The sequence below is a fragment of the Typopeltis vanoorti genome, chromosome 11, assembly GCF_054136105.1.
Source record: "Typopeltis vanoorti isolate ZY-2024b chromosome 11, IOZ_Tvanoo_1.0, whole genome shotgun sequence".
In the NCBI taxonomy this organism is placed as follows: Eukaryota; Metazoa; Arthropoda; class Arachnida; order Uropygi; family Thelyphonidae; genus Typopeltis; species Typopeltis vanoorti.
Window position 1 is genome coordinate 106,628,679 of NC_143559.1, and position 23,124 is coordinate 106,651,802.

The 23,124-nt window shown below is 37.7% G+C and overlaps 1 protein-coding gene across 1 annotated transcript in view; it reads left to right on the forward strand.

The window, feature by feature from the left end:
* Positions 1–23,124, forward strand: part of LanB1 (laminin subunit beta-1) — a 754,433-nt gene that overhangs the window by 550,075 nt on the left and 181,234 nt on the right. The window lies entirely within an intron of this gene.

A 23,124-nucleotide genomic window follows, 5' to 3' on the forward strand; every position in this document is an offset into this window, starting at 1 on the left:
AACTTACATTTTGTAACATTAAATTGATAACCATTATCCTTTACCCACAATTCTAGTTTATTTAAATCATCCTTATGGATATCTACTTTACCTTTATGAACTGTTGTCCTATCCAGTTTTACATCATCAGCAAATAACTGAATATCCTACCTTAAATCATTCCTTATATCCTTAATACAGATTAAAGAGTAGTGGCCATAGTACAGAGCCCTGAGGTACTTCACTAGTTACCTTATTCACATTGATTACACTCTATATACTGCTCTGTAATGTTTGTCTGCCTGTTACTTACACATCTGGCCATGCCTCCAGCTTCATATCCATTCCCATTTGCTCCAACTTATGTAATAGTTTTCCATGTAGTATTCTTTCAAATTATTATTATTATTATTATTCAGGCCTCCATGGAGTCAAAAGACTCATCATGGGAGATCCTTTCTAAGAAACACAAGTCTATCAAGACTCATCGAGGGAGGCCCTCCTAGGAAACACAAAGTCTATCATACCACTCTTTAAATGCATTGACCGTTCCCGATCTCACCACTCCATCAGGCAATGCATTCCATGAATCAACCACCCTCCATGCAAAGAAACCACTCCTCACCCTCTTTCTCACAGTTTCCTTTCATAACTTCCAGGAATGGCCCCTTGTCATGACTCCTTCCCACTGTTGAAACAAGCGAAGGAACTCCCCAGTGTCAATCCTGTAACCACCTCTCAACAGTTTAAAAGTTTATCATATCACCTCTCCTTCTTCTATCCACCAAACTCTGCAGTCCACGCTCTCTCAGCCGATCCTCATAACTAACATTGTACAGTCTTGACACCATCTTTGTTATCCGTTTTTGTACCCTTTCGACAGTTAATTTATCCCCTTCAAATCCTGGGGACCAGATCTGAGATCAATAGTCTAAGTGTGGTCTGATCAGAGTCTTATACAATGGAATGATAACCATTTTATCTCTGCAGTTAAGTGTCCTTCTCATTATTGCAGCAATCCTCTGTGTTACCTTCACTACCTTTGCAATATGTCTCCCTAAATTTCAGTTCTCTATCAATCATCAACCCGAGATCTCTTGTCTCCCCTACTTCCTCCAGTTTAACTCCTTCCATAGAGTATGCAGCGTCCCATTTATGTGTCCCAAACCTCAAGACCTTACATTTTGCTGCATTAAACCGAAATCCCCCATTCATTTGCCCATCTGTCTAGCTTATTCAAATCCTCTTGCAGGGCTACCACATCTGCACTATTACTAATAACCCTTCCCAGCTTCGCATCATCTGCAAACAACTGAATATCCCCTTACAATCCATGGACAATGTCATTTGATATAAAGGTTAAACAATATATGTCCCAGCACTGAGCCTTGTGGAACACCACTTGTAACCTTCTGCCTCTTTGATACTGCTCCATCATACACAACTCACTGATACCTATCCAGTTGACCAATCTGACATCCAGACCCATGTGCTGCAACTTGAATATCAACTTATCATGTGTCACCCTGTCAAATGCCTTTGCTAAGTCTAGGAAAATGGTAGCATATGCTCTTCCCTCATCTAACGCTCTTGTAACTTTATCATAAGAGGCTAGCATATTGCTAAAACAAGAACGCCCCTTCATAAATCCATGTTGACTCTCACAGATAACATTACCCTCATCTTCCCAATGCTGTATACAGTCCCTCACTACTTTCTTCAAGATCTTACTAACTACTGATGACACACAAAGTGGCCTATAATTTGACACTTCTAGTCAAATGGGCACCTTTCCCGCAGCCAGACTTTCATTGAAAAGAAGGTCAAAGGCACTCTCAGTTCCCTAGCACATTCTCTCAAAACTTATGGTGAAAAACCACCCAGTCCCATAACATTACTGACATCCAGTGTACTCAATGTTTGAAACACACTCTCCTCCTGTACCTCTAAACCACGAACCTGCCCTATCCCTCTAGTATTAAAACTGACTCCACCAGGATGAAATACTCCAATAAAGTGTTCATTGAACAATTCCACTATGTCCTCTGCATCAGTCACTCTATTCCCATTTTTATCCCACAATGTCATTCTTCCACAATCATTTCTCCTCCTACTGGCCACATAGCTAAAAAAAAAATTCCGTAGGCTTTTCCATGTATCTAAGCACCAATCTTTTCTCATATTCCAGTTTTGCCTTCCTTACCATACTAGTCACTCTCCTGGCTTGTCTCTTATATTCTTCATGCATCTTCTCTTCACCTGTCTGCTTATATCTCTTCCATAGTCTCTTTTTCGCGCGCAGTTCCTGTTTAATATTGTTTGTCATCCACTTTACTCCAAATTGTGTCCTCTTCTTCACTCGTGGAATACAGCTTACCTTGCTGCTAACAAATATTTCTTCACAATTTCCCATGCACTAATGATATCCCGGCCTTCCAATTCTTCCCTCCACGAAACTTCACGAAGTTGATGTCTAAGACTATTATAACCACCTGCTTTATAATTCCACGTACGTTCCCGTCTCTTTGATACTCCTGCATGTCTATTCATTTTCCAAGTCAAAATCATATGGTCACTCTTTCCAACTGGTGGGAGAGATGTCATCTCAGTTATTATCAACTCTTCTGATGCTATAACCAAATCCAAAACTCTTGAATCTCTTGTTCCCTCTGTTACATGTTGCCTGGAAATTCCATTCCCTTATTGCTACATGCATCTTCCTCTCCCCAATTTATACTGCTGTAGTTAAAATCTCTCATAACAATCATTCTTCTTGCACTTACCATGCTCAACTGTCTCAACATCTTATGGTCCCCACCCCTCTGTGCTCCTTGGTCTGTAGCAACATCCCACTAAATATCCTGTCTTGCCCACCTCCACCTCACACCATATGCTTTCAAAATCATTAGTGTTACAGCTTTCCAAAGCCTCCACTCCTGGAGGGCATAGGTTGTCACTTATCATAAGCAGTACTCCACCACCACGCTTTCCCTTCCTATACTGCAGAAAAATGCTGTACCCAGCTACTTCTATTCCTGTTATTATATCCTCTTCTGTCAACCACGTCTCAGTGATCCCAATAATCTTTGGCCAGGCTGATGCTATCAGTGCCACCAATTCCTCTACCTTATTCCGAATACTCCTGGCATTAGTATTAAAAATATATAAATGCCATTGTTTCTATACCCAGCATTATCAGCTGGACTTTGCAAATGGCTTTGCAAAGTCCAGCTATTGTAGTGTAACCATTTTCTTTATCCAATTCCACTGTCACTTTATTACTAAGGCAGAACCTGTCGTTTACAAAGCTATGCTGTCCATCATAGAGTATCATATTCCTCTGCATCCAATTGTGAATTTTACCTTTGACCAACTTTTTCAATACTTTAACCACCACTTTTGAGATATTGATTGGCTTGTAATTGCTACTTCTGTCTAGGAGCCACTCTTTATATAATGGAACAATCTTACCCTCTTTCCACTCCCTTGGAGCCTCCAGAGCTGCTACCATTTTTGTTGCACGTTCTTGTAGCACACTGCCCAAAATGCCATCCAGACCCCACTGTGTATTCACATTGATATTTTTCAAAATGTTGAGCATGTACAATTCGTTTACCTCAATTCTCACATCAGGAACTGCAAAGTCTTGACACTCATGCAGAGTGATCACTTCATAGCTCAACTATTTCTTCTGCTTCTTTCACACTTCTATCATCAGCCACTGAGTAAGTTATCCCTTAGAATCTTGCTAGAGCTTAGACTTGGATTAAACAACATCGTCAGAGGTGCTGACAGTTCTCTTGCACATTCTCGTGGCACACAAGCCAACATGCCATCCAGTCTCACTGCTGTATTCATATTGATATTTTTCAAAATGCTGAACACCTTCAGTTCGTATACCTCAATCTCCACATCAGTAACTGCAAAGTCTCAACTTGGCTGATACACCTTTGCAAAGTGATCACTTAGCAACTCAACTATTTCTTATACTTCTCTCACTTTACTACCATCGGTTCTGAGTAAGTTATCCTTCCACAATCATTCTTTGTCTTACTTGCTAGATAGCAAAAAACTCTTTTGAATTTACTTTGGCCTGCATAGCTAATTTTTTCTTATAATCTGATTTAGTATTCTGTACCATACTAGTCACCCTTTCATGCCTGCACTTTGTATTTCTCATAATCACCTTTTTTGTGTGTATTCCCTCAACAGTGTTTTTTTTTATTTTTTTATTTGAAGCTCCTGCTTTTTATTGCTACTCATCCATTTAACCTCTACTCAATTTATCCTACTGACCCTGGGTATGCAGTCTGATACGGCCTATCACAAACAATCCATACCAGGGCAACTTGTAGCAAAGGTGGGTAAAGTTCAGATCACCATTCTTAGTATTTCCCATAATGTAAAACACAACTCCTAGGAGATGTATGATGTTATACATTATGGTGGAAGGAGTTGTGTTTTACATTATGGGAAATACTAAGAATAGTGATCTGAACTTTACCCACCTTTGTTATGAGTTGCCCTGGTATGGTACCATGTGCTGTAGCTTACGCTACAATCCACTGAAACTCTTATAGTTTGCTATATTTGGCATGAAACTCTTTGATGATTTCTATCTTTGAGTTTCTTATTCGGCTTTGAAATAATGTGGGATTTAATATCCCCTTAATTTAAATAAATATAGATAATGAATAACAGAGGGGATAATGTACATCCTTGTCTGACACAAGATTTAATATCAAACCATCTTCCTGTACTTCCTTTAGTTCTAACCGCTGATTTACAACTCAAATAAAGATTGCTTGATATAATGCCCCATTGACACCATATAACTGTAGCATTTTGAATAGCTTTTCTCATGGCACCTTGTCATATTCATTTTGCAGGTCTACAAAACTTAAATACAGATCTTTGTTATATTCCCATGACTTCTCAACTGTTTGTTGCAAAGTGAAAATCTGATCCTGTTTTTTTTTTTTTTTTTTTTTTTTTTTATGCTGAGCCCATACACAGAAGGTTAGTTGGTCAACTTATAGTACATTAGTACCATGTATGGGTAGTGGGTTAGGAAAGGAGGAATTTGTTTACATTTGATTTGAATGACTTTAAATTCTATTCCTTGGGAAACACAGCAGGTGGGAGACTGTTCCACAGTGCAGCGGTTGCAGGGATAAAGGAAAAGAAACTTGTTCTGTTTGTTTCTAGGTATACTGTGAAGGGATGTTGTGCAGCAGCTGCACGTGTTCCAATGAGCTTAGTGAGTGAAGGAATTATTGATGCTATTTCAGATGAGAAATAAAAACTTGGATTCAAGTTTTTTATTTTCTTTTTTCTTCAATTCTGGATCAAATTTTTGTTAATTTGGCCTGAATCCAGCTTGTCCTTCACCAAGCTTCCCTTCTACAATCCTTCTCAACCGTTTCTCAGATATCTTTGCATAAATCTTATCAGGAACACTCAGTAAACACTCAAAAAAATTAACAAAAAAATTTTGTTAATTTTTTGGTTAATTTTATTTTCCTTTTTTTATATGGTTACTATTAGAACTCTACTCCAATCAGCTGGAATTTGTCCCTCTTTCCAGGCTTTCTGAACTTTGCGGTGCAGCTGCAAGACTTTTATACCTCCATACTTGAACATTTCTGGTTGAATATCATCTACTCCCTCTGCCTTTCCACATTTCATGCTTTTGGTGGCTTTTTCTATTTCAAGTATGGACATATATTCCTGATTACATGCCTGTTAAGTGTTTTTTACCACTGTGCTGTCACTGCTTGTTTCATTTAGCAAATTTTCAAAGTAATTGCTCCATACATCAAGGATATCTTTTTCTCAAGTTTTCATGTCCCCTTTATCATCTCTAATTAGTTTTACAGCACTCTTTCATCCATTTCTGAGCTTTTTCAATAGCCTCCAGAATATTTCCAGATATAGTTTTCTTGTGTTGTAATTATAGGTGTATTTTCTCTCTTTTGGTTTAAACTCATCTTTTTTTCATTATTTAAACTTGGATTCAAGTTTTTTATTTTCTTTTGCTTCAATTCTGGGTCAAATTTTGATTTTTTTTTTTTTTTTTTTGTTAAAAATGTCAGTTCACTTTGTTTTTCCAATTTAAGCCCAAGAAAATATCAATTTTTTTTAAATTTGAATTTGACTTGGTTTCTCATCCCTGACTCTTATGCATTACGTGTCTGTAGTTGTAAATGTTATATTGCACAATGGATATTGCAGCAGAGATGTTTGAAATATTAGAGAAAACTGAAAATTTTAAATCAGCTGTCGAACAGTACTTAGTGAATGCTTAAAAGAATGCAAAAAATTAATGCTTTACTAGTCAGCTGCATTATCTATCATTCACTAATACAATTTACAAGTTTGAAAGTATCTTTCAGAATGAATATAATCTGTTTAAATTTCTAGTATGATAATGAATTAAGTTTTTAAAAGAAATTTTTCAGATTTAAAAATTATATTCCTTGGTGTTATTAATCAAGAATTAAATTTGTTTAATATTTTTATGGATTTAAATATCTTATTTTTTATGATGAAATTCCATTCCTGTCTAAATTAAGAGAACAAATAAAAAAAATGTTTTTTCTAATGTCAAACCCACATGCGAGAGGTTTCAGAACCTATGGTAAGTAGTGTTAATTGTTATTATTGGGAGAGAGAAGGAGTCCTTTTTTTAAACAGCTGAAAGTTATAATCTTTGGGAAATTACAGAACAGAGGTAGATGGTATGAAAGAAGAGTGGGAAATGCAGGTTTGGTTGGCAACAGTTGAACTTTAAATGAATTTTGGGTGGCTGTTTTCCATGTTATTGTAGGTTTAGCAAATAGCATCCATGGAAGTAATGCATGTATAGAAAAAACATAAGGCAGAAATAGATCTGCCTGTGAGATAGTGGTTGGAATGAATGTGAAAGATGGATCACCGATTAGCAAATGAACACTATCAAAAATTATATAATAAATTTAGTTTAATCCTTTATCCAAGTGCGAGCAAACAAAGTTTGCACCTGAATGTATCTTCAGGACTGGGGTAAGGTGGTACAACACCGGGTAACTCATTGCAAAGGTGGAGCAAGCTAACATCACTCCTATCTCAGTATCTCCCAAAATGCAAAACGCATCTCCTTGCGAATATGTATAATGTTATGCATTAAAGGGAGGGCCACTACCCAGATTAGTTTCGACCTTTATTGAGGTCTCTTCAGTGGGAGCCAGGCCCAGATGTGGAGATACCAGGCAGAAGCAATAGCAAGGTTATCTCTACCTATAGGAGTTTCCAAACGGTGTGCCACCTTTTTATTAAATTACTCTGGATTTAGAGAAAGATGTTGAAAGTTTATTTTTCACTTGGTTAGACCATAATAAATTTAGTTTAATCCTTTATCCAAGTGTGAGCAAGCAAACTGAGATAGGAGTGATGTTAGCTTGCTCCACCTTTGAAATGAGTTGCCCAGTGTTGTACTACCTTACCCCAGTCCTGAAGATACATTCAGGCATAAACTTTGTTTGCTGACACTTGGATAAAGGATTAAACTAAATTTATTATAGTCTAACCAAGTGAAAAATGAACTTTCAACTATCAAAAATTTCTTGATAGTTTTTTGGTACATTTCTAAATGTGAGATATTCTAAGATTTCACAAACTTGGAAAAACTTGGTATCTTTTTCACTCAAATGGTGGCTTGAATGAAAGAGGATATCAAGTTTTTGAAGGCTAAGGCTGCTGCAGGTGTGATATGTTTCTGGAAGGAAAGGGTAAATGTTAGTTCAAAAAGAGAGATCTTGTCTTGTCAGGTGACCTGGTTATCCTCAAAGGTATGTGAAATGAAAGCAAAGTGTTTCTTTTCTTTTTTTTTTTTTTTTGCAAGGAAAAAAAAGAAGCATTGAAGGTGACTAGATTATCATCTTTCACTGAGGGATAATATGTAGATCAGTGTTTTCAAAGGCACTGGCTATTATAAAAAGATATTGAATCTTCAGATATTTGAATGCCTTAAATGAGTAGGAGGAATGGAGTATATATCATCAGCAAAACTGTGAGCAAGGTTTAATTAATGCCAGTGAAAGAAGGTCATTTATATAGAGAAGAAAGAAGAATAAGTTCCAGTTTTAATAACATCTGTGACATTCTAATAGATTATAAAAATTTGTTCAGCACAGCAAAAATATATTGAAAATTAATAAGTAAAAAAAGTATTTTTATCAAACAAACGATTGGTCATTTTGTGCTAAGGATGAGAATCTCCATGGTTTTCGGATTGAGAGAAAATCATTCTGATTTAAATTTAGACAATATAATAAAGCCTGTGAATAGCCCTCAGGCAGACATTACATATTTAAAACTGCTGTTATGAATTAGGTGGGTATTATTTCAATGTTGAAATGATACCCACCTAAGTTGGTTTGCACCATTCTGTGCAAACCCAACTTAAGAAACTTAAGGTACCAAATATAGTACTAATGTACTATATTTGGTACCTTAAGTACTAATGTACTAATTCATTAATATCATTAATGAATTAGTACTTAAGGTACTAATGTTCTAATGTACATTAGTACTAATGATCCCTAATTCTTTTTTTCTAGAATGATCATTCTCCAAGATATACTAAATTAAAATCACAAGGAATCCGATATACACCAACTAAAGGTAGTCAAATGTCAGTCTTTCATGGTTATCAAAAATTAGAAATTTTATTGATGTGAAAATATGTAGGTATCAGGTAAAATTTGAAGATTCTTCTAGTAGGTTCTGAGAAGCTAGAAATGAGAGAGAGAGAGAGATGGGAACTAGCTTTCTGTTGTCATAGGATGCTGTTGTAGCAGCATCCTGCTGTCTTGAATGTAGGAGCATATGATGTAATTTTTTTTAATACAAGGTGTGACAATGAACCTCTTGAAATAGCCTCATACTATTACATGTATCATGAGTCAGGGAACATGTGACTCTGCATGTTTGGAAATAGTACTATTTGCTTTGAGTTGTACCAAAACATTCAAGCCAGTAGTTGACAAGCTGTGGTAAAATTTGCATGTGCATGTTGTTGTTTTCAGTGGATAAATGAGTGAACATGTGAATTTAGAACAATGCATTAATGTTACGTTTGGTGCAAAGTTAGGTAAAAGTGCAAGCAAAATTCTAGAAGTGTTAAGAGTAGTCTACAAGTGGACAAGAGTTAAAAGAGGAATGGGGAAGACACAAAAGATAATGAAAGAACTATGTGATCACAAACTCATTGAACATAGGAAAATGTGGAAAGATTGCAGCTATTAGTTTGATCCTGCAGATGATTAAGTGTTCAATTAATGGCAGAGGAATTAAATTTAGACTGAAACAGTGAGGAAGATGTTGATGAATGATTTGGGAATGAGAACATTTTCTGTAAAGATGGTTCCATTAATTTTGAGTTCATTTTTGAGTTTGAGTTGAATTTTCAGGAATATCAAAAGCAGTAGCAACTTCATGTTGGTTCTAATCTTTCTTCGCAGTTGACTGTTTTTTGATAGAGTTATTACTGATGAAACTTAATGTTTTCAATATGACACAGAAACAAAATGGCAAAGCATGCAATGGAAAATATCATCTTCACCAAGATTGTGACATGAATATCACAATTACAGATCAAGACATGCTTGTTTCTTTTTCTTTCTTTTTTTTTTATTATTATAAAGGAATAATTCGTTTTGAATTCATTAAACAGGGACAAACAGTGAGCCAACATTGTTATTCAAAAGTGCTGGCAAGGTTTTATGTTAAATTTGGTTATCCATCATGACAGTGCCATTGCAGGCAGCTATTGCACCTGATGCAATAGCTGGCTGTGAGTTTCTAGCTTAAAAGTCAGTTGCAAAATTGGACCTTCCATAGTTTTTCATGTGGCAGTGAGTTTGAAGCTATCTGGTGGGAGGTGGAAACTAACAATATCAAATACATAGTGAAGTGTTGTTACAGACCTAGTGGATCAGTTGCTAGTGATGAAGAAATGCGTCACCAAATAAAGATGATGGGTGCAAAATGAGTAATCATAATGGGGGGACTTTAATTATCCAAACATTGATTGGTTAGCAGTAAAATCTCATGAAAATAATGAAACTGAATTTATTAAGCTGTTGGGAGACAACTTCCTCAAGCAGCATGTCAACAGAAGGAACTCGAGGTCAAAGAGTGTTAGATTTGATTATAATGTCAGAGGGCATTTCAGTCGAAGACATAACTTTTCTGCCTCCAGTTGGTGATAGTGATCATGTGGTACTCACTTGGGAAGTGGCTAAGTTTATGAATGTTCCATCAGAAAAGGTTACATACTGAAATGCAAAGCAAGAAATTATGGCCACCTGAAGGGTATGCTGGGTTATGTGCCAAGGTATCAATTATTTGGATGGGAACGATATCAACAGTGCGTGGGAAGCATTTCATTTAAAAATTACTTAAATGATGCAATAACAGAATATATCCCTAGAGTTCAAAGATTAAATAAGATAGGAGTGAAATGGATGTGTAATCTGACTAAGCAAGAGATACATAAAAAAACATGGTGTTGAAGGAATATCTTGTGCATAAGGATGATGTCAGTTAAGCAGCAAACCAGAGGAGTCGCAACTGTTGTAAGGAGAGCTAAGTATGAAAAGCAACTGGCTCTACAAGCTAAAAACAACCCAAAAAGAATTCTGTCATTATGCTGCAAGTAAAAGAAAGAATGAATGTAAAAAAAAATAACTCTACTGAATGCAGATTGTATGATGTATGCAGGTGACTGATGCAGAATAGATTATTCAGCTGATGAGTATCCATTTTGCTAAAAGTTATCACCATCAGTCTCTACTGCTGAATTCTTATTCAGCAGTAGAAACTGATGGGATATTAGCATGGATGCTCAAAGTGTGTTCAGCTGAACTGGCTATTCCTTTACCTTAAGCTATATAATTTGAGTCTCAGAACAGGAAAGATTGTGCAGTAATCCCAGTACATAAGGGTGGTGCAAAGACTGATGTATCCAACTATCGACCAATCAGCATCTCAGGAGTGGTGATGAATATTTTGGAAAAGTTGGTTGGATCTCACATTCAGAAATGGGTTGACAGAGAATCTCTACTTTGGAATGAATAGTTTTCATTCAAAAAATTACTAAGGAAAGGTCATGTTTTAGCAACTTGCTTAGATTCTATAATAATGTTACCATTGAGCTAGATAAGGGAGAATGGATACACCATATTACTTTTTTATTTTATTATTATTATTCAGGCCTCCATGGTGTCAAAAGACTCATCGTGGGAAGTCCTTCCTAAGAACATAAAGTCTGTCAAGACTCATCAAGGGGAGGTCCCCCCCTAAGAAACACAAAGTCTATCATACCACTTCTTAAACTCATTGACCGTTCTCGCTCTCACCACTCCATCAGACAATGCATTCCACGGTTCAACCACCCTCCACACAAAGAAACCACTCCTCACCCTCTTGCTCACATTTTCCTTTCGTAACTTCCAGGGATGGCCTCTTGTCATCACTCCTTCCTGCTGTTCAACCAAGCGAAAGAACTCCCCAGTGTCAACCCTGTAACCACCTCTCAACAGTTTAAAAGTCTCAATCATATCACCAAACTCTGCAGTCCATATTCCCTCAGCCGATCCTCATAACTATCCTTGTACAGTCCTAAAACTATCTTTGTCATCCGTCTTTGTATCCTTTCCACAGTTAATTTACCCCCTTCAAATCCTGGGGACCAAATTTGAGAACAATAGTCCAATTGTGGTCTGATCAGAGACTTGTACAACAGAATGATAACCCTCTTATCTCTACTACAGGTCAGTGTCCTTCTCATAATTGCAGCAATCCTCTGTGTTACCTTCACCACCTTTGCAATATGTCCCCTAAACTTCAGGATTCTATCAATCAACCCCAGATCTCTTGTCTCCCCTACTTCCTCCAGTATAACTCCTCCCATAGAGTATGCAACATCCCATCTATGTTTCCCAAACCTCAAGACCTTACATTTTGCTGTATTAAACCGATACCCCCATTTATTTGCCCATCTATCTAGCTTATTCAAATCCTCTTGCAGGGCTGCAGCATCTGCACTATTACTAATAATCCTTCCCAGCTTCGCATCATCCGCAACTGAATATCCCCTTGCAATCCACTGGCAATGTCATTGATATAAAGGTTAAACAATATAGGTCCTAGTACTGAGCCCTGTGGGACCCCACTTGCAACCCTCTGCCTCCTTGAAACTGCTCCACCATACACAACTCTCTGATACCTATCAGACAGCCAATCCTGAATCCAGTTGACCAATCTGACATCCAGACCCATGTGCTGCAACTTAAATATCAGCTTATCATGTGTCACCCTGTCAAATGCCTTCGCTAAGTCTAAGAAAATGGCAGTATATGCATTTCCCTCATCTAATGTTCTTGTAACTTTATTATAAAAGGCTAGCTTATTGCTAAAACAAGAGCGCCCTTTCACAAATCCATGTTGACTCTCACAGATAACATTACCCTCATCTGCCCAATGCTGTATACGGTCCCTCACTACTTTCTCCAAGATCTTAACAACTACTGATGACACACAGACTGGCCTATAATTAGACACTTCTAGTCTGTTACCACCCTTATGCAATGGCACTATCTTACCTTCCTTCCATTCCCTGGGTACCTTTGCTGAAGCCAGACTTTCATTGAAAACCAAGGTTAAGGCACTGTCAGTTCCCTAACACCTTCTTTCAAAACTCGTGGTGAAATACTATCCAGTTACAAATCTTTTCTGACATCCAGACTACTCAATATATGAAACACACTCTCCTCCTGTACCTCTAAACCTCGAACAAGCCCTATCCTTCTAGCATTAAAACTGACTCCTCTAGGATGAAATACTCCAATAAAGTGTTCATTGAACAGTTCCACTATGTTCTCTGCATCAGTCACTCTATTCCAACTTTTTATCCCACAATATCATTCTTCCACAGTCATTTCTTCTCCTACTGTCCACATAGCTAAAAAATTACCTAGGATTTTCTTTGGATCTTAGGGCTAATCTCCTCTCATATTCCAATTTCGCTTTTCTTACCACACTAGTCACTCTTCTGGCCTGTGTCTTATGTTCTTCATGAATCCTCTCTTCACCTGTCTCCTTATATCTCTTCCATAGCCTCTTTTTTGCATGCAATTCCTGTTTAATATTGTTTGTCATCCACTTTACTCCAAATTGTGTCCTCTTCTTCACTCGTGGTATACAACTTACCATTGCTGCTAACAAATATTCTTTCACAATTTCCCACGCACTAGTGATATCCCGGCCTTCCAATTCCTCCCTCCATGAAACTTCCCAAAGTTGATGTCTAAGACTATTATAATCACCTGCATTATAATTCCACATAAGTTCCCGTCTCTTTGATACTCCTGCATGTCTGTTCATTTTCCAAGTCAAAACCATATGGTCACTCTCTCCAACTGGTGGGAGAGATGTCATCTCAGTTATTATCAACTCTTCTCATGCTATAACCAAATCCAAAACTTGAACTTCTTGTTCCCTCTGTTGCATGTTGCCTAAGACATTTGTCCCTCAAGAATTCTAGAAATTCCATTCCCCTATTGCTACATGCATCTTCCTCTCTCCAATTTATATTACTGTAGTTAAAATCTCCCATAACAATCATTCTTCTTGCACTTGCCAAACTTAGCTGTCTAAACATCTCCTTGTCCCCATCCTCTGTGCTTCTGGGTCTGTAGCAACACTCCACTAAATATCCTGTCTTGCCTACCTCTACTTCACACCATATGCTCTCAAATTCATTTGTCTCACTTCCTTCCAAAGCCTCCACTCTTAGAGGACATAGGTCATCACTTATCATAAGCAGTACCTCACCACCATGCTTTCCCCTCCTATCCTGATGAAAAATGCTATAACCAGCGACTTCTATTCCTGTTATTATACCCTCTTCTGTCAACCACGTCTCAGTGATCCCAATAATTTTTGGCCAGGCTGATGCTATCTGTGCCACCAATTCCTCTCCATTATTCCGGATACTCCTAGCATTAGTATAAAGCATATAAATGCCATTGTTTCTATACCCAGCATTATCCCTTCTAGACTCCACTGGGCTCAGTGTTACCCGATGTCGTCTCCCTTCTCCCAAGTATCCATTCCCACAAGAGGCCACCCCTGCTATCATCCTACCTGGGACACACTGACTCGTTCAGAACAGCAATCTCTCCAGATGCCTACGTCCTTTCTCATTCAAATGTAAGCAGTCTCTCGCATACAATTCCTCTCTTTCCTCAAACGCACTCCAAGCATCCACATATGCCAGTCCTCTCTTGTCACACATTCTCGCTATTATGCCATTCAATATCACCGCTCTTCTGCTCAGCTCATGATTATCATACCTAGGCAAAACACACACTATTTTTTCTCTCTCAGTCTTCTTCAGTACAGCCTCAAGCAAAAATCTCATATCTCTCGCTGCCCGACTTACATTACCACTCAAATCATTTGTTCCTACCATCACAATCATCTCATCCACCCTTTCACCTCTCTTAATTGCCATAGCCACCCTTTCTATTGTTCCTCCTGGCAAACACTCCTCACGCATCCTATCTTGAACACCACAGATCATTGAGTCGCCATACATTATACTTCTTACCATTCTCTCTCTCTCTCCTATTGTTTCCATTCTCTCCTCTTCTTTCATTCCCATGGGTCTTTCTCATTCACTCTCCTCTACTGCTATCCTCTCTTCTAGCATTCCCATACTCTCTCTCTCTCTCTCTCTCCTACTGTTTCCATTCTCCCCTCTTCTAGCACTTCCATACATCTCTCTCATTCCGTCTCTCCTACTGTTTCCATCCTCTCGCCTTCTAGCATTCCCATACCTCTCTCTCATTCCATCTCTCCTACTGTTTCTATTCTCTCCTCTTCTAACACCTCCATATCTCTCTCTCATTCCATCTCTCCTACTGTTTCCATCCTCTCGTCTGCTAGCATTCCCATACCTCTCGCTCATTCCCTCTCTTCTACTGTTTCCATTCTCTCCTCTTCTAGCACCCACATACCTCTCGCTCATTCCCTCTCTTCTGTTTCCTTTCTCTCCTCTTCTAACACTCCCAAAATTCTCTCTCTCTCTCTCTTCCCCCTACTCTGATTCGGCTTGCATTTATCTCTTCCATTTTCCTAATCTTATCTTTCATACTTCTGCTCTCATTCACAAGACATTCCACATCCTCTTTCGGCTCATCTATCTCCCTCTGCAGGTCAGTCACTCTTAATCTAAATTCACTCTCCCAAACAAAACCATCTCCTAAACTTTCACAGTCACTCACGCTTTCCACACTATCAATTATTATTTTCTCATTCAGATATATATTTTTTTCATTCTCTCCTATCACACTACTTGTCTTCCTACATTCATTTCCCGTTCCTGGAGCAACAAGGTCGGATATCGATATTTCGAATGCACTTATTTCCTCCCGCTGCCTGCATTTTGCGCACATACGCTCTCCGCTCTCTTTCACAAGCCACACATCTAATTCCCAAGACGCATACATGCCGCAAGTACTGCATGCCACATAGACCCTTATGATATTGCTTATAATAGAGTTCTTAATGGCAGAGGACTTGGCGATACGCCACTTGCGACTGCAGCTGAATCTGCCATCATTCCTTACTGCCAAGTAGCGTAATCGTTAATTATTCAATTAATAAATTCCGTTAAATAAATAAGAAAAAAAAAGTACAAACAATTACAAGCAGAACAAAACATTTAAGTACACTAAATAAAATGAAATATAACTAAATACAGTAATGAAAACTTAGCTTTGTTTTGTCTTCCAACATTATGCATTCGATTCCGATGGTAACCAAAATATATTATATCGCGACAGCAACTAACTTCCAAAAAACAACCACTGAAGTACGCTCGTATTCAGAGAAACAATTTAGTACTCAAAAACGTAGAAAAATGGGGAAAAAAACGGACTATTCACTGATTAAAAATCACTTTCTTCTGCACTGCTCAAATTCACCGCCACGTGCTACGCCGATGCTAGCGCCACTCTTTTGCTGAGGCTTTTCACAGAATACAGCATGGAAGTCTTGCATAAATTGGAGAATATGGGTTTGGATTATAAAATGGATTATAGATTTGGATAGATTAAAGTTTTATAGGTTATATAAGTGGTATACAGGGGATGTGAGTCTGCAAAAATTAAGGTAACCAGTTGTGTATCACAAGGATCAGGTCCTTGGTCAGGGTTATTCAATCTGTATGTTAATGACATTGGTAAGGATTTGACAGGTGACATACAGCTATTTGCTGATGATGAAAGATTATTATTATTCAGGCCTCCATGGAGTCAAAACACTCATCGAGGGGAGACCCTCCCCCTAAGAAACATATATCATACCACTCCTTGAACTCATTGACCGTTTTCGCTCTCACCACTCCATCAGGCAATGCATTCCATAGTTCAACCACCCTCATGCAAAGAAACCACTCCTCACCCTCTTGCTCACAGTTTCCTTTCATAACTTCCAATGATGGCCTCTTGTCATCACTCCTTCCTGCTGTTCAACCAAGCGAAAGAACTCCCCCGTGTCAACCCTGTAACCACCTCTCAACAGTTTAAACGTCTCAATCATATCACCTCTCCTTCTTCTATCCACCAAACTCTGCAGTCCACATTCCCTCAGCTGATCCTCATAACTATCATTGTACAGTCCTGAAACCATCTTTGTGATCTGCCTTTGTACCCTTTCCACAGTTAATTTATCCCCTACAAATCCTGGGAACCAAATCTGAGAACAATAGTCCAAGTGTGGTCTGATCAGGGTCTTATACAATGGAATGATATCTGTTTTATCTCTGCAGGTCAGTGTCCTCATTATTGCAGTAATCCTTTGTGTTACCTTCGCCACCTTTGCAATATGTCCCCTAAATTTCAGGTTTCTATCAATTATCAACCCCAGATCTCTTATCTCCCCTACTTCCTACAGTATAACTCTTCCCATAGATTATGCAGTGTTCCATCGATGTTTCCCAAACCTTAAGACCTTACATTTTGCTGCATTAAACCGATACCCCCATTTATTTGCCCATCTATCTAGCTTATTCAAATCCTCTTGCAGGGCTGCAGCATCTGCACTATTACTAATAATCATTCCCAGCTTCGCATCATCCGCAACTGAATATCCCCTTGCAATCCACTGGCAATGTCATTGATATAAAGGTTAAACAATATAGGTCCTAGTACTGAGCCCTGTGGGACCCTACTTGTAATCCTCTGCTTCCTTGAAACTGCCCCACCATACACAACTCTCTGATACCTATTGGACAGCCAATCCTGAATCCAGTTGACCAATCTTACATCCAGACCCATGTGCTGCAACTTAAATATCAGCTTATCATGTGGCACCCTGTCAAATGCCTTCGCTAAGTATAAGAAAATGGCAGTATATGCATTTCCCTCATCTAATGCTCTTGTAACTTTATCATAAAAGGCTAGCATATTGCTAAAACAAGAGCACTCCTTCACAAATCCATGTTGACTCTCACAGATAACATTACCCTCATCTGCCCAATGCTGTATACGGTCCTTCACTACTTTCTCCAAGGTCTTACTAACTATTGATGACACACAAACTAGTCTATAATTAGACACTTCCAGTCTGCTACTGCCCTTATGCAATGGCACTATTTTACCTTCCTTCCATTCCATGGGCACCTTTACAGCAGCCAGACTTTCATTAAAAAGCCAAGTCAAAGGCACTGTCAGTTCCCTAGCACATTCTCTCAAAACTCGTGGTGAAATACCATCCGATATGTAGCATGATCAGAAATGCAGTCTATGTGAAATACTAGCAGAAAGATTTTAATAGGTTGTAATTGTGGGCATGGGAAAATGGATATTAGTTCAATTGTCAATAAATTGAAGTCATGCACTTTGGCGTGATTAGATATCCAGTGTCATAATATATTGGTGTGATTATGCTGGAGGAAATTGATCAGGTTAGGGATCTTGTAGTTTTAGTAGACAGGAAGTTGAAGCTCAAAGAAAACAAGGAGTAGCCATAGTATTCAACACTAAATATGAGGCTAATCTTGAATGGCAGGCAGTCTCAAGAGAGTGGTGTGGGCAAATATCAGAATGTGGAACTGGACAATGAAAGTTATTTGTGTCTATGGTTCCACAGAAGGTTCTACTAAGGTAGAAGTGGCGGAATTTTTTGAGGCTTTAGAGAAAGCACCTGACACAATGAAAAAGGAAACGCTGGTCTTTGTTGGGGATCTAAATAGCAAAGTAGGAAATGATTGTCAGACATACAAAAATATTTTGGGAAAATTTGGAGAAAAGAGCAAAGCTAATAATAATGGCAAATACCTGTTGGATTTCTGCTCAGGACGTGGACTGGTTATTACTAACACCGTGTTCCAACATAGAAATGTGCACAAATTCACATGGAGAGAAGAGGCAAGGAATAAGAAAAGTCTCATTGACTATGTTATTGTTGATAGTGATGTTTTCTTCCTGGTGCAGGACACCAGAGTGTACAGAGGATTTGAAATTGGAAGTGATCACTATTTATACGTGTGGATAGGCTTATGTGTTCATCAGACATGTTTGTAATAGGTTTCACGGTTTGATATGAACACAGATGATTAAGAAAATAACTATTTATTAATTTAAAAGCTAATATTTCGCTGGTATTATATCCAGCATCTTCAGAGCACACAACACCAAGTTTGTCACAAATGCAAAACAACAAACCAGACCCAAGTTGGGTCTGGTAGACCATGCTTTGGATACCCCTGCACACAGGATCAATTGGAAAGAAACAAAAGTAATGCACAGAAGCTTCTACAAGTCAGAGAGGTTGTTCCTGGAATCAACAGAAGCCTTAAAACATACTCCAAACCTTAACAAGTATGGCTGTATAAATCTACCAAAGATTTGGGAGTCAGTCATCTTAAGACCAAATTAACATTTATTACTTTTATTTTATTTCATTTTTTCAAACTTTCTAAGACTTTCATTTGGACTACTATTTCAAAACTTTGCATTTTTTTTTTTTTTTTTTTTTTTTTTTTTTTTTAAACCTAGATGGTGTTATGTTAGGACTTTAGTCTTCTGTTGCACACTGCAATTACTTATACTAACCTCACTGTTACACCGGATTGTGGTGGTCTTGCATTTGTAACATACTTTGTGTTGTGTGCTCTGAAGATGCTGGATATAATACCAGCGAAATATTAGCTTTTAAGTTAAAAAAATAGTTAATTTCTTAATCATCTGTGTACATATCATACCAAGAAATCTATTACAAACATGATCACTATTTAGTCTTGAGCAGGATAAAATTGAATTTCATATTGGAAAGAATAACATGTAAGAAAGTTTTAAAGTGAATAAAAGTTGAACAGCTCTCAGATGTGAAATGTAGACTAAAATACACAAAGATTATTGAATTAAAAATGAAAAAGAGTTTGAAAACAGTAACCAAACCTTGGAGATTCAGTGGCAAGTCTTGAAGAAAGCCCTGATTGATTTACTGAGAGAAGCATGTGGTGAGGTTGTCTGCAAGGATAGAAAAATCAGGACCATGGTGGACACAGGAAATTAAAGAGGCAGTGAAGGAAAAGAAGAAAGCATGTCAAAAGTTCCTGGCAAATAAGTCAGCTTGTGTGCTCTTAGACAATACAGAGACAAATGTAAGAAAGCTAAACACTATGTAAAACTAGCTAAACAAAAGTCATGGGAGGACTTTGGCAAGAACATAGAAAATAAATATCAAGAAGGTGGCAAAATATTCTGGAGGCTGTTGAAGAAGCTTAGAAATGGAGGAAAGAGTGCTGTAAAAGGAGTTAGAGATGATAAAGATGACATGCAAATGGGAGAAAAAGATATCTTTGACGTATGGAGTAATTACTTCAAAAAATTGCTAAATGAAACAAGCAGTTATAGTGTAAAATCGTGTATACAAGGAACTTTATTCAGAAACCTCTTGTATACCGATTTTATAAACAAAATTCACTAGAATTTCTTGTGAGTTAATAGAGAAATTTTTATATTTTTTTATTTGGAAATAATATTTTTTGTATATTACTGAATATTGTCACCTTAAAGGGTTTTGTAAAAGAACAAAGAAATACAAGTGTGAGATAAATTGTATCTAAAGAAACCTCTTAGTCACCTGTAATTCCAGACGGATTATCGTATTAAGTAATAACTTGGGGCAACTGCAACCTCGAGGGGCAACAGTGCATGGGATTTTCCCGCCTGCACGCAATGACTGAGAAGGGTGATGGGTGCAGACTACCGAGTTAACCAGGGGACAATGACGTAAGTGAATCCAAGGTCATTGGAGAGAGATAAATAGAGGGTTGCGATGGCAAGAAAGGGGAGCTCAGTGTGGCGATTCAGTTTGGTTTCTGGAGTTAGAGTTTTTCTGCTCCCGTTCCCAGGTCAGTGAGAAGTTTCAAGGTCACATTGAGTTCCGACCTGAAGCTATGGGTTTCAGAAGTTATCGTGGTCCTGGAGTCGAGAAGTATGATGATACGACGTATCAGCAGCAGAGCTATGATAACATCTTGGGAGATGATTTGTAATCACCATCGGAGACCTGCATACCAGATAGAAAATTGCCGAGGGACCGATGCAACTAAGATAAGTGTTTTAGAAGAAATTAGGTGCCGAGTTTTGATGCTGCCAAGTTCCTGATGTCTGCTGATAATAAAGAAGGATCTCACAAAACCCAGAAGAGTTACCCTAGTTCAATGCTAAAATCGAACGATAACAGAAGGAGATGATTTCAAGGATCATTCAGAGAAGTACAGACCTCTGTTCAAGTAAGAACTTTCCATTGTTTAGTTAGAAAGAAAATTTAGATTGTGAAGGTGATTTAATTAAGGGACTTGTTTTATAGTGATACTTGGGGACTTTAGGCCTTATGCTGATACTTGCAATATTTTGTTATATGTGAGAGAAGGTCTGGCTAAAATTTAAGGTGAAAAATCGTGTATTTAGTGTGTTATAGCAATTGCCTAAACCTGCAGAATGTTATGATGAGGAACTAATTGTAAACGTAGTCATTAGTTGTAATTTGAAGCATAGAAGCTAATTTACTTAGTACTTAAAATTAACCCATTGTACATTTCATTGATGTTAAGTAAATTGTTTTCTTGTCTAAATAACTTGCGTGATTTCTAATTCCAATGTACTACTCATTAAACTCGAATCTGTGTGAGCCTTAAAAGTAGATATTGTCATGACTGCATAACAGAAAGTTAGGTTGCTAGATTTACTTAGAATTAAGAGAGGAAGGTTCCATGTGTTTTACTGTGTGTTTTTCTTTGGAGGGAGATTCAATTCCTACCCACGAGTTTGGTGACGCAGCTAGAAACTAAATAAATTTTCCAAATTCAGTTGAGAATAAACACCAGTGGGTCAGACAAGGTGATTGGCTCTAGCCTGAGGCAATTTCTTTGTTCTGTAAATTTGCACACGTGAGCTTTATTAATTGCAGCCATAAGTCAGAGGTATAGTAAAAGTTAAGAAGATAAGTTTAAATGAGATAACATAGAATTTACAAAGGTGCAGCAAATGAGGATTTAATATAAGACACGACTTAATAAAAATAGTATAATATAAAGATTTGATAGGGGTTCAAGAAGGCTTTAATGTAAGAGTTAACAGAAGGCAAAATTTAATTAGAGATGGTATAAGAGATAATATAAGGTATGATAAGATAAGACAATTAAAATAACATATTTTTACAATAGCACAGTGGTAAAAAACACTCAACAGGCATACAGTCAGGTATACATATCCATACTTGAAGTAGAAAAAGCCATCAATGGCATGAAATATCGAAAGGCAGGAGGAGTAGATGATATTCGACCAGAAATGCTGAAGTATGGTGGTATAAAAGTCTTACAGTGGCCGCACTGCATAGTTCAGAAGGCCTGGACAGAGAGACGAATTCCCGGTGAGAATTACAGAGATATTTCCCTGCTGAGTGTTCTTAGTAAGATTTATGCAAGTATACTTGAGAAACAGTTGAGAAAAATTGTGGAAGAAAAGCTTGGTGACGAACAATCTGGATTCAGGCCAAATAGAGGCTGTAAGGATCAGATCTTCACTTTATGACAAATAGTTGAGAAATCATGGGAATATAACAAAGATCTGTATTTAAGTTTTGTCGATCTGGAAAAGGCATATGACAAGGTGCAAAGAGACAAACTATTCAATATGATACAGTTATATGGTGTCAATGGGGCATTATATCAAGCCATACTTAGTCTTTATTTGAGTTGTAAGTCAGCAGTTAGAATTGAAAGAAGTACAGGAAGATGGTTTAATGTTAAATCTGGTGTGAGACAAGGATGTACATTATCTATATGGATCACATTATGAAGGAAAGTGGTATTAAACCTGATATCAAAATTGGAGGTGTTTTCGATAAATTTATCGAAAATTATATATTAAAAACTTGCCTACCACATCAGTTCACACACACAAAACAGATGAAACTCAGAAAACGAAAACAGCAGCTCATGACAAATGACAACATTCAATTGGATTTGTTGACACAATAACAAATCACAATGTCTAGGTGCTATTGTCTCAAAGCTCACCCTGCCTCGCCTTCTGATCAGTTTAAAACTACTAGAAAGCTAAGAATTTGACCCACTGCGCCATCTCTGTACATCTTTTCAAAGGACTTAAAAGTGTATGTATTTTGAACACACACCCAGGCTATTAATGCTAATGTGATGCAATGTTTACATATCGAAAAGTGTGCTCTTCATGAAGTATATTGTGTTCACTTTTAGGAATCATGCAAAATCTGGAAACAATCGGGGAGTCTTTAATGGAAATAAATGCAAAAATATAATGTCAGTGGTATTGCTATTCGGTGGATGAGAACCGCACACCTAGCACACCTGGAATATTTGCCCCTGATAAGCAGCAACTTATCAAGATCCATATGCATTGTAGCTACAGTTTCCGAAAACCAGCTGTTCTTTTTCTGCTACACTCTGGAATCATTTGTGCTCTTCAGTATTTCCCAACAGTTGTGACATAGTTATTTTCAAGACAATCATCAAAATACACTGCTTGAAAGGAAGTCAGTGAC